At 36.1% G+C, this 18066-nt stretch overlaps 1 protein-coding gene across 4 annotated transcripts in view; it reads right to left on the bottom strand.

Moving 5' to 3' along the window:
- Positions 1-18066, bottom strand: part of RASSF8 (Ras association domain family member 8) — a 126939-nt gene that overhangs the window by 67228 nt on the left and 41645 nt on the right. For 2 of the 4 annotated variants that reach the window (XM_036080183.2, XM_078075788.1), the window contains exon 2: positions 14292-14389. The exons of 1 other annotated variant lie outside the window; for it this stretch is intronic. The gene's annotated coding sequence lies outside the window, so the exon portion shown is untranslated. The remainder of the gene's footprint in view (positions 1-14291; positions 14390-18066) is intronic. One more of the 4 variants, XM_078075787.1, reaches the window with a different exon arrangement.

Raw genomic sequence — 18066 nt, 5'->3', positions numbered from 1 at the left:
AAATTTTATGGTATTTGAAATTCTAATTCTGTGATTATGATTTCTAATGGACAGTCTTGGCTACTATTCCAGGTCCTATTGCATGATTTTACTGAGCCCGAGTGATTCTGATGAGAAAGCAATAAAACGGGAAGGACACGGGATTTAAGGAGTCAGCAGACCTGGGTTCACTGCGTATTTTAACTGTGCAACCCTGAACTCCCTTAAACTCATGCAGGCTCATTTTTTTCAGCTGTAGAATACTGATAAGAATATTTTTCTCATTAGTCTGCTGTGAGCATCACCCTAAATTCACCTATTTAAAAGTGTTTTATGAACACCAAAGTGCTGTCCCATCAGGTGGCTATCAGCTACATTTTGCCATGTGTTTATACAATCAACTTGGATTACTGGAAACAGGAGAGAAGCTGGGAGGGAAGTCCTGTGGGCACACCATATGAAGAGAATTCTATCCCCTTTATGACTATGAGCCTATTATCAACAAAGAACCCTGTGGATAACATGTTGCTGCCTACATGGAAATCTCATCATTGTCTTATTTTGGGAGATACACTTTCCTTTATTTTGATTCTATTAATTTGGGTGGAGGGACAGAGCACGAAGATGGAACAAACCACACCACTCCAAACATTCTATGGAAGGAAACGTCATGGACACAGAATATCCAATAAAAAACATCTGGATACTAATCACAGTCCCCACAAATTTTTAAAAGCTCAACTCACTTTTATGATTAGCAAAAATATAAATAATATATAAGCACAGTGTCAAGAGTGATATACTGATATGAGGCCAGATGGGAAGATGACTTCTATTCCTCCATCTTCAGAAACACAGGAAGCTGTTTACATCCACTGAAAACAGGCTTATCTAAAATTCACACAACCAACACTCAAGTGTTCATTGCCAGTTACAGTGCTATTTGGCGGAGAAGTAGAGATTCGGTTTTCTTACTCTTTAAATATTAAATGCCTGACAGCTTTTGTTAAAGTCATTTGTAATATTTATTAAGTACTTATCATATGCCAGGAACTGTTCTAAGTGCTTTGAGTGTATCAATTTATTTATTTCTCATAATAATCTTAAAAGGTAGACACTATTATTATCCCTACTTTTTATAAGAGGAAACCATGGCACAGCAAAGTTACAAAACTTGCCCAAGATCACATACCTTATGAGGAGTAAGGCCAGGATCTGAATCCAGGCAGTCTGCAACCAGACCTCAAACCATGAACTAATAAACTCTACCATCTAATAAAAGAAATAATTAAGTAGAATACACATTATACTTAATGGTTTCAAAAAAGCATTTACGACTAAAGGTCTACTATTTGCCACACATATGATAAAAGATTTAAAGACACTAGATTTAAACTGAAGTTCATGGGTCAGTCTCCGTTTCTCAATTAATTATGTCCTCACATTTACCTGACTCAGCTATTTGTGGGACTAGAGGTGAAGAGGAAGCAAGGGCCTAGAAGAATACTACTAACAAAAATAATATTGCTTATGAAAAAGAAGAAAGCTCTTCTGGGAAATATTTGACTAATATTTTGGACAAAAAGTTCTGGGGAAAGTCTCAAAGGACCTCCTGATTATATAACACTCAATCAAGTCAAACATCTACTGTTTTCAGTGCGGACTTCTTTCCATGGGCACGTGACTGTCGACAATAAGATAAAGCAGCATCAGGCCTCATCCCAGAAGAAACTGCAATAAAAACTTCTGTCATATGATAGTACTGCTCCCAGATTCATTCATATATAACGGTATAACTTTTGCAGTGAAATGCCTCCAGATCTAAAAAATAGGATCATTAATCAGTTACCTTTTATCTCATTCATAATTAGTCATGGACTTCTTGCCATTCCATGAGCCACTTTAAAATGAAGAAAACTTTCTCACTTGTAAGTTCAATGGGCTTTTCCTCAGTCTCATAATCAGCAACTTCCCAATTATAAGAGAATCACTGACCATATCTCTAACCACCTCCACCCCTTCTCTTCAAAGTGTGGCTGCTGCCTGCCCCTCTAGATACTTCCTCCTGATGGAAGCTCCTCAGAGCCATCTTTGTATATCTCTCCCCACTATTCCTTCAGCTGACTCTCATTTTGTACACAAGCACATCTGCACCTTCTCTACACATCTGGTCCTAAATGTTCTTCATATGAAAATCTGTCAACTCAGATAGTATGATCAAGATGGTCCGTGATTCTCTATTATACCTTTATCACTATGGCTCCCTCAGAGGCGACAAGCACAAGACCATATGACAATATTCTCCAGGATACAAAGGCTTGAGAATTCTCTGGGTTCTGCAGATGTTGCTGTAAGGCTTCCTTCAGTTTCTGAGGTACAAAGATGGATAATTCCTCAGATGACCTCAGAATCTTTCTCAGATCTGCACTGGGCAGAACAAGAAACTCAATTCTTAGGACTGACAAAATAAGTGATAACCTCCTTATCACCCTTGGATTCCAAAGATGGAAAGACAAAATGGTACCAGGGCCCTTAGAACTCTTAAAAATGACAAATGTACTAAGCTAGAGAGGGACAGTTTCTATTCTAGTCTTCGCAAACAGAACTGATCCTAATCAGTCTCCCTTCTATCCCCCAGTTCCCTCTCACCAGCCTCTTAGGTATCCAAAATTTCATGTTCCTGGCCCAAAGGCCCCAACCAATCATTCCCTACTCTGTCTCATCACTAACAATACAATTTTGCAGCCCAGAGCATTTCTTCTTTACCAAGTCTTCCTCATGTTTGTTAGTCGCCAAAGTTGACCAGATATGGAGGAAGGAGAGGAATATCGGACTGACTAAAGCACATTAATCTCCAATTGATAATATGAGGAGAGATAATTAGGGAAAGAGAGTTTTCTATTGTTCCTTAAACCACAGTGCCCATTCTCAGGACCAGGAGAATTAGGGGGTGTGTAGCAAGCAAGGTGCCTAGGGTGCAAAATGCAATGAGGCATCATTCTCAAGTGCCAACATTGTATTTGCATGACTCTAGAAGTGAGTGCCTCCTTGTATTTTGCACCCTTGTAGGTGCCTCACTTTCCTTATTCTAAAGGCCCTGTGCCATTTTGCCTACAAGTCAAAATGGTTAAGACGGTTCCAAGTGGACAAGAAGGACAAAATTTAGCTGTTCTCAGATAGTTGCCTATGGAGAAGAAATTGGTTCTGCCTTCCCTTCTAATTTCCCACTAATTTCTAATTTAGTGTCTGGCTAAAGCCTAAACCCTTTGGCTGGTGCCTGATCAACTTTCCTAAACAAAAAAGGAAGAAACACTGGTGAGTGAGAAAGCCTTCTGGTCCCAGGGTCTCAAAATCTATTACGTATCAGTTAGCTATTCCAGGGCTATGGCATACCAGATGCTTGGAAAACCAGTCGTGCAGTCATAGGCACACCATGGCCAACCAGGATGCCAGTCCCCTTATATCAGCTCCAGCATCATCATGATCTCCTTTGATTTTTATAGTGGATCAGAGAATAAATAAGTACCTATATTACCCATCACAAAACAAAAACAAAACAACTTTCTTCTGATCCCACTTCCCCTACCAGCTATCCTCCATATCTTATTCCCTTTTTATATTCTCACCTTCTATTCTCCACTGAGTTCATTCCTGTTAGGCTCTTACCCCTATCACTATACCAAAACCAAGCTCATCCATCATGCTTAGCTCATTGTTAAATCTAAGAGTCAATTTATTACTCCCTCCTCCTGATACACTTTCTTCATTTGGCTTCCAGAACACCTGTACTCTCTTCTTGCTTTTCCTCCAACCTCACTGGTGTTCCTTCTCAATTTCTTCTCTAAGCTTTATTTATGTTTGAGAATCTCAAATCTCAATCATAGGTCTTTTACTCTTTTCCATTTATATTCACTCCCTTGGTGAGTTCATTTCAACTTGATCATTTCTTGAAATACTATATACCTGACAATTCCCATTATTTCGAGCTCAGACCCCTCTCTGAACTTCAGCCTCACATTCAGATGCCTAGTCAACATTGCCACTCTGATGTCCAGTAGACATCTCAAACTCAACATGTCTGAAAAGAACTTACTCTTACCCCCCTTATCTGTTACACCCACACTCTTTCATCTCCGTTCAAAGCAACTAGAATGCATCCTTTTAGTTGCTTAGGCCCAAATGCCGACAGTTATCCTTGACTTCTTTCTCCCATAACCCATATCTAATCTGTCAGGAAATCCTGTTAGCTCTATCTCTATCTACCCTATGTAACTGCTAACCTGAATAACTGCAACAGCCTCCTAATGAGTCTTCCTGCTTCTACCCTTGTGCTTCCTCCACCCCCAAACACGCTATTCTCAACATGGAAGCCAGAAAGAAATAAAAGAAAAATATTTTATAACAGAGAGACATGAATTTAAATATGTAAATGACAAAACATAATGAAGCATCTAGACCCTTATGTTTTCCCAGGCACACTTCATTTTATTGTGCTTCGCTTTACTGCACTTTGCAGATCTTGTGTTTTTTTACAAATGGAAGGTTTGTGGCAACCTTGCAACAAACAAATCTTTTCACACCATTTTTTTTTCTTTTTAACAGCATCTGCTCACTTTGTGTCTCTCTCATATTTTGGTAATTCTCACAACATTTCAAACTTTTTCATTATTATATTTGTTATGGTGATTTGTGATCAGTGATTACCACTCACTGAAAGCTCTGATGATGATTAGTATTTTTTAACAAGAAAGTATTTTAAATTAAGGTAGGTACATTGTTTTTTTAGGCATAATGCTATTATACACCTAACAGACTATAGTGTAAATATAACTTTTATGTGCACTGGGAAACCAGAAAATTCATTTGACTCGCTTTACTGTGATGTTTGCTTTACTGCAATGGTGTGGAACCAAATGTGCAATCTCTCTGAGGTATGCCTATACCATAAATGCAACAGTTGTAAGTGCAGGTATGTAAGTGTAGGTCTGTTGATAGGAAACTCAAATACTACAAGGGGGACTGCTGTCTGTCACGTGGTTATTAAGCTGGGGAACAACTCTTTTTCAAATTCTGAATTAAATACGATTTTCCCTTAATTTCCATAATAGTTGCATTCCTGGAAAATTCATTATATATTAAGACAATGCAAAAATGCCTTGTGTATACATGTAAAAAGTATGTTCAGTTGTGGTTTTTCAGTAGGAAAACAGAGTGGGCTATTCTAATAGCACTGTGTGGAACTGTCCTGTGTACCACAGGATGCCTGGCATCTCTGTTACCCATTCACTAAATGCCTATAGCATTCTTTCTATCACTGTGATAACCAACAATGTCCTCCCAAATTTCCTAAACACCCCTGATGGTGGAACTATTCCTGCTTAGAAACACTATCTAGAAATACAGCCTCTAATCCAATAGAATCTCTTGACTCTGCAGTTTAATCAAAAGAAGCATGAACAACATACTGAAAAGCATAAAGTGCCATCCATCTTGAGTATGGAAATTAAATTTATTCAGGAATATTCTGGTATATCCATTGGTTCTCAGCCCAGATAGTCCCCCTGTCCTAACATGTTGGTGAGCGTAGCTTTCTTGTGAGATGGGGATGGGATTATGATAGCCAACAACTGTGCATTATAGATAATTTGAAACCTAGGGCTTCCATTTTGTAGTAGAAAAACAGATGGGGGAAGTATAAGTGTACAGGAAAGAACATGGACTGATTAGGAATCAAAAGATGTGGGTTGTAAGAGATGTATCCACCTATTTGACAGATTTTTATCTACTAGCTAGGCACTGGGACCACAAATATGTGTAGAAGAGTTTCTGCCCTAGAGAAGATGTCTAAAGGGAACAAATCAGTCTCCAACAGGGCCTTGGTTTCTTCTAGCTCAAATCTGAATGTTCAAAGTGCTTTCCAAGTAAAAAATAAAGATTTTATGTATGTGCTATAGTGTAGCACAGGGAAAATATAAAATGAAGCAGGCAAGATGGTATTAGAACTAAGGTAGTCACCCATATGACATTATTTTATTTTTCACATGATGATACAAATATTACTACATGAAATTACTATTTTGTTAACAGTTCTACTTCTTGAGATAATAAAAAGATGGAGTGTATACATTCAAACAATTCTTGGGAGCAAAATGGAATAGAAATGGCAGTTAATATCAGCGTATTTTTTTCTGAAAGTGTTATCTGCTGTACAAAAAAAAAGCAATTTTTAATCATTTCATCCCTCACACAATTCACATTTTGACAAGGCAAAATTTGCAAAGAATTTGCACAGTAAAATTGTCTGGTGGCTATAGAGCAGCTCACAGGAGAAAATGTTAACAAAATGAATGGAATGTTAAATCAACTGGCTGGAAACAGTACAGCTTTTAATGTTATCTATTTATATCTAATTTTTTAAGTGCAAACATTTTATTTATTTATTTATTTATTTATTTTTAAAGATTTTATTTATTTGACAGAGAGAGAGATAGCGAGAGTGGGAACACAAGCAGGGGGAGTGGGAGAGGGAGAAGCAGGCTTCCCGCAGAGCAGGGAGCCGGATGCGGGACTCGATCCCAGAACCCTGGGATCATGACCTGAGCTGAAGGCAGACGCTTAACAACTGAGCCACCTAGGCGCCCCTAAGTGTGAACATTTTAAAGTAGCAATATCCTTTTGAAGAATGAGGATATGTTAAATATTTAATTTCTTAAGATTACAGAGAAACTATAAAGAATAAAGAACGTGAGTAATCTTTCTCCTTACAGAGATTTCTGAAATTTAGGTTGCTCCAAATCATAAACACTTCTACTTCTTCTCCAGATAGAACTTTATCTACTTATAATTTTGATCCTTTCAATACATAAAGCCCAGAGCCTCAGAAAAGGTTGTTTCTTATTCAATTCTTACTCAATTAGAATAAGAATCCCATTTTTTAAAATTAGGCATCCCCTTCCCATCCACATTCATATCCACACTTAGCTGTACTTGTTAAGCCCCAAACACATCCTTGCTCCTTATGCACCTTTCTAGGCTTGGCATATGCCATTCCCCAGGCCATTTTCAAAGACTTTCTCCCCACTCCCTAAAGACCTACTCACCATTAAACACTTAATTAAATGGTACCCACAAGCAGCCTTCCTTAACCTTTGTACAAACTTCTTCCCCATATGCTCCCATCATACCTTCTTCATTCCACAACTGCATAATTTATGATATGACTAAAATCATTTACTACCACTCTGTAAGCCTGAAGACCGGGCAATACCAGGTCTGAACACAGATTTGCTAATGAAGAGAACAACTATGGAAGATAATGGTGAAAATGCTGTGGTCATTTTGCCAAAGACCCAAACCTTGAGGTCTATTACTTCCTCCAGTTTTGTGTTATTAAAATTTATTTATAAATTATAAGAAAATCAAATTTGGTATATATATTACCAATTATCCTATTAATTTTCAAGGTTTCAGCTAGATATTTTTCCCCGAGAAATACATCTCTGCAGCTGATGTGCAAAACAAGTGTCTTTTATTCACACAAAGTCTATTAAATGCATAAACATTCATATTTGAAATATTTAAGGAAAAAAAATCCTCCTATTTAGACTATGAATCATCCAAAAAATAGAAAAGCACAAAAGGAAAAAAAAAATACGACAGAGAATTTACAGGGAAAGCAGGTGTGGTTCCTGAACACTACAATTCATACCTTTCAATGTTAAAAAGTGCTTAATTGAAGCAATATAGACCAACTCTCCACTGTAAAGTGAGGAACCACATGTGCAGTTGGTTATGACTACCATCTACCATGTCCAGTCAAATGAACTATAAAGATACATTAAGGAAGTGTGAGAAGTCAGTACATAGCACAGCTATACACAAAACTTCATCCATCAGCATAGCTAAGGTAATTTGCAGAGACAGAGAGGAGAATTAACAGGTGTCTAATTTCCACATATATACTGTATTTATGAGATCACAATTTCATTTAATCTTTACAGCCACCCTGTGAGCTAGTCATCGTTAACCTCAATTAACGAGTAAGGAACTAAAGCTCAAAAAGATGAATGGGAGCTCACTTGTCCTATATCCTTCCTGTCTCACTCAATGACAACGACCTGTGTTCTCTGAGCATGAACCACAAATCAGGTACTACCGGTATACCCCGAGTGACCACTCATCCTGGTTTGCCTAGAACAGCAATGGTTTACATTGTTATCCCAGCATAATTATCAATAGTGCCAAGTTTCACTCTCCAAAGTGTCTGGTTTGAAAAATTATATAGTTTCCATAAGTACAGAAGAATGAAAGTCTGCTTATATAAAAGTATATCTAGCCTAAGTCTGAAACAAGATTGAAGCATTTGGGGAAAGTATCACCCTTTTAATAAAAATGGTGATAATTATCATACACTGAATTTTGTACATGCTAAGACCTTTACAAATACAGTTGACTCCCACAGGTTTGAACTGTGTGGGTATTGGAAAAAACAAATCCACTTGTTAAAAGCTGTATTCAGGAAGAACAGCACAAAAAAAATTAAAGTTAACACTTAAGACTTCAGAGGCACAGCATCTCATGCTGGGTATATTTCCTAAAAATTATTAAGTTTCTTGCCCAGGTGTAATTTGCTGTAAACAAAACAGTAGAGTCAATGGGAAAGGGGAGAGAAGGGTAAATAATCAAAATGGCTGCAGAATTAAAATAATTGTCCTAATTCTCCTACTTAATCCATAAAGACTTCAGTAAGTTTGATTCAATGTCATTGGCAATCAATATTTGAACATTTAAACTGCTGTGGCACTTGATACATAGGCATGGGGGAAAGGGCTGAGATTTAAACATAGGAACACATTGCTCTTTATCATTCTCAGGGTGTTGGGCCCCACACTCCCAGGAGGCATAATCACCAGACGCACAGGTATATACCACAGTCTAATATGAATGGTAGCTGGGGAGTGCAGTCTATTCAGCCCTAACCAGAGACTCTGATGATCCCCTCATTTTTTAATTCTGTATATAACCCATCTCAATAAATGTTTTTACAATAATTTTTTCAAGAAGATATATAATGAAATCTTAGACATTTGATCAACCTTAGATGTTTGGAAAACTAAATCTATTTTCAAATTTCTGATTATAAATATATTTGTTTTAGAGAATCTGTAATAATAATTTGATAATAATAATAATTATTCTTGTAGTTCTACCACTTGCAGATAGTCATCATTAACACTTTGTATGTTGCCTCCTCATTTATTTTCTTAGTAAATACACTTAAAAATTAAAGGTTATAGTTTATATTGTATCCTGACATTGTTAACTTTTTAGGTTACTCTCATTTTTCCATTTCATTAAATAGTAAAAAAAATTATCTATAAATAAGCAGGTATGTAGATAGGTAGGTAGGTAGTCAGATTACATTACTAGCTGCAACACCATCTACCCTGTAGTTTCATTATACGAGCATTCTGGTCTATCTTCCCCCACAGCCAACATTAGGAATTATATTGGTCTAGGTTACATTTTACATAAAGGTCACTCATCTATGTTTCATGTACATGTTTTTGAATCTTTAATGATATGATATACCAAATACGACATTCCCTTATTAAGTACTAAGACTGAACAAATCTTTAGACCTATATGAAGTTTAACAGTTTCCTGCCCATGGGCCATTCACATTTCTTACAGAGTTTAATCCTCAGCATAAGGATTGTTGCTACTATGAATGGTCTCTTTTTTTCTATTTTTGAACTGATTATTACTACTACACAAATCATGCTTATTTACATTACAATGGAATTTGACTATATTAGTTTGAGTATCTTGGGCATTTTTTATTATCTACAAGTAATTCTGTCCTTTCCAATAGTTCTCTCTCTTTTTCTGTTCTTAATATACTGGCTAAATATTTCAGAGTTACTTTAGTAGTGATGGCAGCAAGTATGCTGCTAATTCTAATAGGAGATAAAATTCTAGTGTTTCACCATTATTAGTATTTTGCCTATTGGCTTGATTCCTAATTTGTTTATAAAATTGCAGATACGTCCCATAAAATGTTTATAGTAAATATTTCTAACAGTGAGATAATAGGTGATTATATTTTCCTTCACAGTTTCCCAGTAAATGGATTATCTAGGTTTTCTACATCTACCTTATACTTTTTAAAATTCAAATTCTGATTTATGTTTTTAAAAAAATTATCCATTTGATTAAGAGTCTCATATATATGTGGAAAAGTTTCTACAAGAATTTTACCATTTTTATCTACAGATAGCTACAGTTAAATCCAATAGCAGCTAATTTTGTATATTATTTTTATTACTTAGACTAGTCACAAACTCTTCCAATTTATCTTCCAAGATTCCTAAAATGAATGGACACACACATCTTTATCTCCTTACTTCTCCTAATGTTCCTTGCTTAAGGAGAATGTTTTTAACTCCAAATTACCTTGATTAGTAATCAGTATCTTGCAAAAAGCAAAAGAGTGAAGCAAACCCTAAAAAAGTTTTGTCTTTAGAAACAACATTCTACTGTCCTTTGTGAAAGAGAGCATATCTAAAAAATGCCTGGATACAAATTTCTCAAAGTAAACTTATTCTGCTAATAAAAATGATACCTCATCCTTTTTATTTAAATACATTCATGCTTAAGTACAAGATGCCATAAAAGAAATATATTAACAATTTGGTATTAGGAAAATCCTAACATTCCCAGATCAGAGTTCCATGAAAACCAGATTCCAATATGTTTAATATTAAAACTTGCATGTTAACAAATGTATGTGGCAATGTCTTCAAATCCTTATTAAATTGTTTTTTTTTTTTCATATTTTATTAAGTAACCATTATACTGAACCTATCTCGTCATCTGAAATAGTTTGAGATACAGTATCAGAAAATGCCAAGTTCAAATATAAACAGCTAAGTTTTCATTTTTACTCTGCCAGGGAACTTTCAAAGTGCTAAAAAATGCAAGCTGCTACTCATCTTCTAAAAACAGAAATGAAATAATTAGATCACAATTGATGGCTCCTTTCTCAGAGAGCAAAAAAAAGATGAATGCAACTGGAATGTTTATTGTCACTGAAATTCTTCAGGCCTGGATTCCAAGTATAGGTTTGATGCAGGTTACTATGACAACTTAAATTACAGAAACTGTCCCCCCTTCTTCTAACAAGTTTTTCTGCCAAAAGATCATTTCGAGCCTCCTAAAATCTGTGTGCATGAATTACCTGTAACAACAATAAACATCTCTTTACAAGTTTTATTTAGAAATGCCCCCATCTAAACCATTAAAACCAAGTATAAGCAAATAAAAAATATTTTCCATTAAATCTACATGGGGCAGAAAACCTAACCTGAAAACACACACACACACACACACAGCTTAAAGTATTTTGAAGTAGGGGGATGGGTTAGCCTGGTGATGGGTATTAAAGAGGGCACGTAATGCATGGAGCACTGGGTGTTATATGCAAACAATGAATCATGGAACACTACATCAAAAACTAATGATGTAATGTATGGTGATTAACATAATTTAAAAATGTGAAAAATATAAATAAATAAATAAATAAACAAAAATTAAAAAGAAAAAGTATTTTGAAACTACTCCCCACTACCAGAAGCACCCTATACTACCAACATAAGCTTCATTACAGAAACTATGGGAAATTACTTACAAGGCAGTTTTGAAAGAAGATTATAGGGCTAAGTCCTGTTTATCATTCTTTTCCCTCTAATGCCTTTTATAGGAAGGTACCAGAAAAGGGGGATGGGAGAAGAATGCAGTCCTATTCCCAACAGAGAGAGAAGCAAATAAATAATCTGCAAAATCTTATTTTGTTTTATGTAATCTATTTTTTTTTACATAAAATAGGAGCTTTAAAGTTTGTTCTCACACAGCCTCAAATTTACAAACCTAGGAAAAGATGCCTTGTGATAAATAAAATGTGAATTATTCTCTATCATTCCCTAAAAGAATAATGGCTCAGGAAAAACTGCATCATTGTGGAGAAAATGTAATTTAGTAGAAATAAATATTCTGATTGTAAAACATTAAAAATTTAAAGCTGCTCCATAAAAAAAAAATTTAAGGTAGCTTTACAGTGTAGCAATACTGAGAATTCAAAGCTGGTTTTGTTGCTATCAAAGTTAACATGACTGAAATTAGATGCTTCATTCGAAAAGGTTTAGGGAACTCACATATCCTCTTTCAATGAGTAAACTGGATTACTGGATCCAAGAGCAAAACTGTTTTATGTATAGCTCTACCACATCCAGACAAAACTCCATTTAAAAAAGGAAAACAAGGCAGTATGTTAAGGGAGTCTCCATGCACTTGAAGTCAAGAATCAAAGGCTGTTAATTTTTAGCATACTAAACATTTGAAAAGAAATAGTAAAAAATTAACTCTTTGGCAGTGAACTCCAAGCAACTCCTACATCTCTTACCTGTATGAGGGGATAACTACCAGTGTTCTAAAAGAAACAAAATAATTGAAACATTCAAACTCAAGTGTACACAATCTCTAAACATTAAATCTGAACCATAGTTCCCCTTGGTATAACTTTTACATAAATCCTACCAAATAGAAAATAATTAATGTAAAGAAAAGAAAGATTTACAGAATAGCTCTATCAGTGATAAAAGCTAACTCTAAAATTTAAGTGATGACACAATTATGGAGAGAACTATAGTAAAAAGTGGGACTACATAATACATTTTGTTCCTTATACTTTTCTTCTTTAGACTGTATTACAAATAACAGAGCTTAACTAGAATTTTTCAGCTCTTACATGGCTATAACAAAATTGCTCGATTAGAATCAGACTATCTTTTACTTTCAACACTTGGGGCCTTCTAGTCATGGATTTTGCTAATGCCGCAAGCAATGCAACAGGGTCTACAGGAAGAAAACAGAACCAGTGAGGATAAGGACTTGTGGTTTTAGGAATCCATTTCCCTCCACATAGTTTAGCAATTACTACAAGGCTCTAAGGTCATACTTTTTTATTTCAGGGGGGAATTAATTATGTAAGACCTTTGAAAATCATCGAGGCAAAAATGCAAGCACATAACTTTTGCAAATGAGGGACTAAGGAATTTCCGAGACAGCATGCTGGTTGGTGCCCTTAAAGAGTTTATTCACCTGTAAAGTGTGAACAGTTTATTCACAAGTGATTCACATACTACAAACAAGGTCAAATTATTTTCCCTTCTGAGACCAATGAGTCACTTTAATGTTCAAGAGAGGATACACATCAAACGTACAAAAAGCAAGTGAAAATTAATTTAGTTGTATATTCCCACTTCAAGAGACTTTGTGACCCCCTTTACTTAATGAAGCCAATTACACTACTTAAGGGATGGAAGCTCACACTATAAGCTATTTCAGACTTACTGAGACCTTCTAACCTTCACTGTTAGAAATACTTTTCTGCTTTAAAAGAGGCTGCTATCCATCGATTGATGAATGGATAAAGGTGTGGTGTACATATATATAAATAAATATATATATTTAAAATAGAATATTATTCAGCCATAAAAAGGAATGAAATCTTGCCATTTGCAATGGCGTGGATGGAGCTAGAGAGTATAATGCTAAGTGAAATAAGTCAAAGAAAGACAAATACCATCTGATTTCACTCATATGTGGAATTTAAGAAACAAAACAAGCAAGCAAAGGGAAAAAATTAGAGAGAGAGACACAAAGCAAGAAACAGACCCTTAATTACAGAGAACAAACTGATGGTTACCAGACGGGGAGAGGGGTGGAGATGGGTTGAATAGGTGATGGGGATTAAGGAGTGCACTTGTTTTGAAGAGCACAGGTTGATGTATGGAAGTGTTGAATTACTATATTGTACCCCAGAAACTAATACAACACTGTACGCTAACTGGAATTAAAATAAAAACTTAATCAATCAATCAATCAATAAAAAAAGAGGCTGTCAATTTAAAGCATGAGTAGAATAATGCTCAGGAAACCTAAGAGTGGTGACATACTAATTTGCAAAAATTTGCTTCAGACTTCAAATCTGAAATCTAAAGTATGTTTCATAATGCTATTAGTGTCAACCCAAATTTGAACCTAGGGTTTATATTACACTGGCAAAAGATACTACTGCTAATTAAACTTTATACTTATCTAAATATAGGGCTTACAAATGATGATTCTTGAGAGTTCACCAGTGAACACATCCTCTGAAAGTCTCCCAAAATTTTGAAAAATTGTTTTAAAAATGTCAGTTTAAATGATACTCTTCTAGGATATAGGCAAGGAGTACAAATTTGCCGACTCACCTTACGGCGCTGGAGTCCCCAAGTGGGAGGAGTGTTGAGGTAGTCTTGAGGAAGAGTAGAGCACCAGACAGGTATTCTAGGAAGAGGTACAAAGGCACCTGAAAGGGTACACAGTGTTCTTACAGTCCTGGCTCATTTTTATCTTAAAAATGCTAAACCACCCCATTTTAACTTATAATCATCAAAGACCAAATAAATAAGCTTTAGCTTCAAAAGTTTTCCCAAGAAGAATTTTTCATCCCCTCTATGACTTCCCCCTTACTCATTTGAACTACAATACTTGTGGGGTGAGTCTGTTTTCTGTTTGGTTTCAATTAGCATTTTTCTGCCATTGAAAAAAGAATCTCAGTTGTTTCTGAAAAAGGTCATTTGATGGGCCCATGGTGTTCTAGGAAAGACTGTGTGCTGCCTTATTCTCCTGACCAAAGCTTCCTGCAACACCACAATAATTTCTTGAAAGCAGTTTAACAGATATTTGGAAAACTGCCTAAACCCAGGGCCTAGAAGTGACATCGAAGGACAGATCTCAGGTTTTCAGTCTTCAAAAATAAAAACAAAAACATGCCACACTTTTCCTTGGTGAGTATAAATTATTACCACCAGCTAACCCAAGAAAGAGGGTAACTTGGCACCAGTTCTTTTGACCATTCTATTGCCTAATGCTGTGAGAATGTGAAACTCTGCCATTAGTTATAAAGAAAGCTTAAGAAAGAAATCTTGGCCACAAGGCGGGAATTGACGAAATTCAGATGTCTGCCACATTCAGACTATGCCCTTAACAGATGTTTCTGCATTTATTTATAGAAAGGTTTACTTTAGTAACAAGACCATCTTCCATCAACTATTTTTTTTTGCACACCAAGACACTAAACTACTTTTATTATGAGTAGAAAACACCATGAAAAAAGTTACAATCCTTAAAATCTTAGTTATGAAATAATATGAAATATCAAATTAGAAATAAAAAGAGAGAGCCCAAATCTGAAGCAAACTATCAGAAAATATATAAATTTCAAACACAACTGAAGACAGGGTAAGTTACTCCAAAATTTCCCCTTCCACAGCTGGGCTCTCCCTGCAAGGCTACTATATCCCTGAATGGACACACTGTCTCTCAGTCTGGTTATTAGACTAATGTTTCATATAACTTAATAGTTGTATAAAAACACTACCCATTTCTAGATTATTTTTTACATAGTGTTATGGCTGCAGTGCAAAGGTGCATTAGTGCATGATTCCAAGTTTTCAAAGAAAAAGAGGACAGCACTCACATTAAAATTCTTTCTCATGAAAATAAATAAGCTTTAAGTGAACTAGATATCACAGAATTCCTGTTTCATCATTTTATGTCAGATGGGTTAGAGCCTTCTGGCTTCAACTAGACCTACCTACCTCCTAAAGAAGCTAAAGAAAGACACATATTTGAGGCTCATGTGTCTTGGTAAAAGAGCCTGTCCATGGAGCATGTCATCCAAAAAGCAATGAAGAGTCAGCCCTGCTGGGAGAGAGTACTGGAAGATGAATTAAAAACCACGTGAGAAAGGCTAAATAGACTAAGCACCCTAATTCCCACCCCTGGGCCTAGAAGCCATCTGGAATCCAGCTCTCTGCCAAAGGGATTCTTATTTATCTAAATTAAAAATCTCATTTTTTACCTGTCTTTTCTTCTTTAAAGCCTCATCTTTCTTTTCAGTTTTGTTTTCAAAAAAATCTTTCTTTTTTAATTTAATTTTATTATGTTAATGTTAGTCACCATACATTACATCATTAGTTTTTGATGTAGTGTTCCATGATTCATTGTTTGCGTATAACACCCAGTGCTCCATTCAATAAAGAGAGCATGTATTGAATCAAAACAATCTTTTGAACCTGGGAAGTGGGCAGTTGAGGAGTTTCTAAAATTGACATAATCATTATCTTCTTTTATCCATAAAATAAGGTTATCAATACTAGAGCCAGACATTTAAAGGCCAAGAAGATTATTGTGCCTATTTCCTCACGTATAATTCAAACTGATACTTACATATATGCTAACATTAAAATCTCTCCTTTTTAGATTTTTATAATTGCAAAATTCTGGATGAGTCACAGTTCTTTGGAATGGGATGGCAAGTGTCCTGGTCTTGCCAGTGTCCTGGGAACATGCTTGGGATGCCTGTGGGAAATGCCAAAACTGACAAGAAGCAAGGGTCTCAGGCTCTTGTATACTTGTATGCACCCCTCTAGTCTCCTGTGAGGCTTCAGTCCTCTCCCTACTGATATCTATAACCATCCTAACTATTCAACCCATTGCCCACACCACTTAAAACACACACACACACACACACACACACACACACACACAGAGCAAATCCTATAATTCTACTGTTTTTAAAAGCCTCCACAAAAAAAGTTCAAACTTCTTTTGTTTTGCCTGTAACTGTAGTGACAATATTTTCCTAACCGCAAATATGGACATAAGATCTAGCAATTGTGAGAGCGGTCATGAGGCAGTAAGAAATTTGTGATTTAAACTGAGATAATCTCAGAAAATTTACAATGTACTGGGGCTCCACCTGAGACTCTTCACATCCTTGCATGCCACTGTCTAAACTTACTTCTAGTCATTCCCTTGAAGCTACCACATGATGTGCCCCAGCCTCAACCCCACTGCTCAGCTCCTCTGCCTCTAGCTCTCCTTCATGCTGGCATCTCTTCCCGGGTTCCACCAACTTTCTGTGCTGACCAAACTCCAACTTACCCTCCAAGAGACCACTCAAATGTCTCATATTCCCTGGAAACCTTCCCTCATCCAAACTGATCATTCCAGAAAATCTCAAGTGGCTGGCTAATAGTACTCTCTGGTACTGCTTCCTAAATCCCCACAACCCTACGAGGAAGGTAAGCTATAAAAAGGGAATAATCAGAAAAGGAAACTAAAGAATTAGAAAGGTTAAATAAGTGGTCAAAGGTCATATAGCCAATAAATAAGGGAGCCAGAAATTGAACTCAGGCAAACTGACTTCAGAGCTCATGTTCTTCAACACCTGACCTCATCATCTTCAGTATGTACCTCTGTTGTAATACTTGGAAAAATTATAATGAAATATTTGCCTTTCCTTGAGGGCAGAGACATTTTGCACTGCTATCTATATTCAATTGAAATGGACCAATAATCAATGTATTTCAACATGTGCAATTTGGGATAAAAGATGTAAAATCTGAAAACCTCCACACTCCAGTAATTATATTATTTTTGATAAAATGAAAATTTAAGTTATCTGAACATTCACTGGACACTTGCGCATATTAGATTAAACATTCTAGCTTCTCCAAGGTAGCCCCCAAAGATCCTTGCCTCCTGGTCTTTGTACTGTTGTGTATTCTCCTCCCACTATGAGCAGAGTTAACTTGTATAGCCAGCAGGATTATCATGGAAATGATGTGTGACTTCCAGGCTAGGTCATAAAAGACAATGCAGCTTCTATCCTGCTCTCTCATCCTTTGCTCATGTTATTACAGATGGTCAAACAGCCTTATGGAGAGGTCCACATGGTAAGAAACAGGCCTCCTGCCAACAACCAGTTCAAACGTGCCAGGCATGGGAGCAAACTATCTTGGAAGTGAATCTTTCAGCCTCAGTCAAGTCTTCACATAGACTACTTATAACATGGGATGACATCTGGACTTCAATCTTATGTAAGATTCTGAGCTACAGCCACCCACCTAGGACATTCCTGGATTCCTGATACAAAGAAATTTGGTGAGATAAAACAAAATAAACAAACAAAACATT

This window comes from Halichoerus grypus, chromosome 6 (genome assembly GCF_964656455.1).
Source record: "Halichoerus grypus chromosome 6, mHalGry1.hap1.1, whole genome shotgun sequence".
Classification (NCBI taxonomy): domain Eukaryota; kingdom Metazoa; phylum Chordata; class Mammalia; order Carnivora; family Phocidae; genus Halichoerus; species Halichoerus grypus.
Note: the sequence above shows the minus strand (reverse complement) of the source record. Positions and strands in the feature narration are given on the sequence as shown.